Below are 2635 nucleotides of genomic sequence, written 5' to 3' on the forward strand. Positions count from 1 at the left end.
AAGTAGGCGACGTATCCTACCTGACCTACGTTGGTCTTATTCTACTTGAGCAGGTTGCTCTTCCACAACTACTTGTGTTTCCTACTCTAATTCCTCCATAGGTGTATCAATGCTTTATGATTCTTGAATTTCTTAAAGCTCTACTTTCCTCTCACTGATTCCTTTGGAAATAAAATCCTTTTCTAGGAAAACGCCAGTTCGAGCGACAAACATTTTGCCCTCAAAAGGATTGTAGAAGTAATACCCTCTTGTTTCTTTAGGATACCCCACAAATAAGCATTTGTCAGACTTGGGCTCAAGCTTAGTTGAAATTTGTCGTTTCACATAAACTTTGCAACCCCAAATCTTCATGTAAGACATATGTGGTTTCTTACCACTCCATATCTCATATGGTGTCTTCTCAACCTTTTTGGATTGAACACGATTAAGTGTGTAAGTTGCTGTCAATAGTGCATGTCCTCAAAAGGAGTTTGGAAGATCGGCGTGGCTCATCATGGATCAGACCATGTCTAACAGGGTTCAATTTCTTCTCTCAGATACACTGTTCCATTGGGGTGTTCCAGGAGGAGTAAGTTGGGATAGGATCCCACACTCTTTCAGATGGTCATCAAACTTTAGGCTTAAATACTCACCACCTCGATCTGATCGAAGAGTTTTGATATTCTTACCTAGTTGGTTTTATACTTCATTCTTGAATTCCTTGAACTTTTCAAAGGACTCTGATTTGTGTTTCATTAAATACACATAACCATATCTACTGAAATCATCAGTAAATGTGATGAAGTACTGAACACCTCCTTTGGCTGGTATGTTCAGTGGTCCACATACATCAGTATGTATGAGGGTAAAAAGATCATTAGCTCTTTCACCTTTTCCTGTGAATGGAGACTTCGTCATCTTTCCAATTAAACAAGATCTGCATGTCTCATATGGTTCATCATCAAATGAGTCCAAGAGCCCATCTTTATGGAGTTTGGTAATACGTTTCTCGTTTATGTGGCCTAATCGGCAATGCCAAAGGTAAGTTGGATTTAACTCATCAGGTTTCATCCTTTTAGTATTAATGTTATAAATAGGTATTAATGTTATAAATAGGATTTAACTCATTAGGTACTGAACACCTCCTTTGGATGGTATGTTCAGTGGTCCACATACATCAATATGTATGAGGGTCAAAAGATCATTAGCTCTTTCACCTTTTCCTGTGAATGGAGACTTTGTCATCTTTCCAATTGAACAAGATCTGCATGTCTCATATGATTCATCATCAAATGAGTCCAAGAGCCCATCTTTATGGAGTTTGGAAATGCGTTTCTCATTTATGTGGCCTAATCGACAATGCCAAAGGTAAGTTGGATTTAACTCATTAGGTTTCATCCTTTTAGTATTAATGTTATAAATAGGCATTTCAAGATCAATGACATATAGTCATTGTTCATTTGTGCAGTAGCATAGAATATATCATTTAAATAAATTGAGCAATAATCGTTCTTTATTATAAATGAAAAACCAAACTTGTCCAAACAAGAAACGGAAATAATATTCCTGCTAATTGCAGGTACATAATAACAGTTCTCTAACTGAATTATTAAACCACTAGGTAAAGTCAATACATAAGTTCCTACGGCTAAAGCAGCAACCTTTGCTCCATTGCCAACTCGTAGGTCAACTTCACCTTTTGCCAAATCTCTACTCCTTTTTAGCCCTTGCACATTGGTACAAATGTGATAACCGCATCCAATATCTAATACCCATGATGCAGAAGTAGATAAATTAATTTCAATAACAAAAATACCTGAAGTTAAAGTCTCTACTCCATTCTTCTTATCTTCCAGGTACTTTGGGCAGTTTCTCTTCCAGTGTCAGGTCTTACCGCAATGGAAGCACGTGTCTTCCTTTGTTATGCCTCCACTAGGCTTCAAAGCAGCAACAGTGGGTTTGGGTTTGGCAACTTCCTTGTCTTTCCCATTATCACCCTGCTTGGTGGGTATTTTGTTCTGTCTCTTTCCATTTCCAATTATCAGAATGGACTTCCCTTTTGACTTCAGATTCTGCTCAACAGTTCTTAACATGGCTAGAAGTTCAGGAAGATATTTGTCCATATCATTCATATTGAAATTAATGACAAATTGACTGAATCTATCTGGAAACGATTGCAAGATCAAATCAGTCACAAGTTCCTTTCCGAGGGGAAAACCTAACCTCTCAAGGTTTTCCACATACCCAATCATCTTGAGCACATGGGGAACTTCAGGGGCTGCCTCAGCTAACTTGCCTTGAAAAAGGGCTTTTGAAACTTCAAACCTTTCATTCCTTTCTTGCTCTTGATAGAGCATCTTCAGGTGTTCGATCATATCGAACGCTGCCATATTCTCATGTTGCTTTTGCAACTCTTAGTTCATGGTAGCTAGCATGAGGCAAGCAGTTTCATTAGCATCATCGACATGCTTCTTATAAGCATCTATTTCTGCCTTAGGTGCAGAACTAGGAGGTTCCTCTTCAGGAACAGGTTTCTCCAAGACATACAACTTTCTATCATGTTTGAGGATAATCCTCAGATTTCGGTGTCAATCCATAAAATTTGTCTCAGACAATTTTTCCTTGTCAAGGATTGATCGCAAAATGTTGTTAGAAG

Source organism: Lathyrus oleraceus, chromosome 3, assembly GCF_024323335.1.
Source record: "Lathyrus oleraceus cultivar Zhongwan6 chromosome 3, CAAS_Psat_ZW6_1.0, whole genome shotgun sequence".
NCBI classification, from domain to species: domain Eukaryota; kingdom Viridiplantae; phylum Streptophyta; class Magnoliopsida; order Fabales; family Fabaceae; genus Lathyrus; species Lathyrus oleraceus.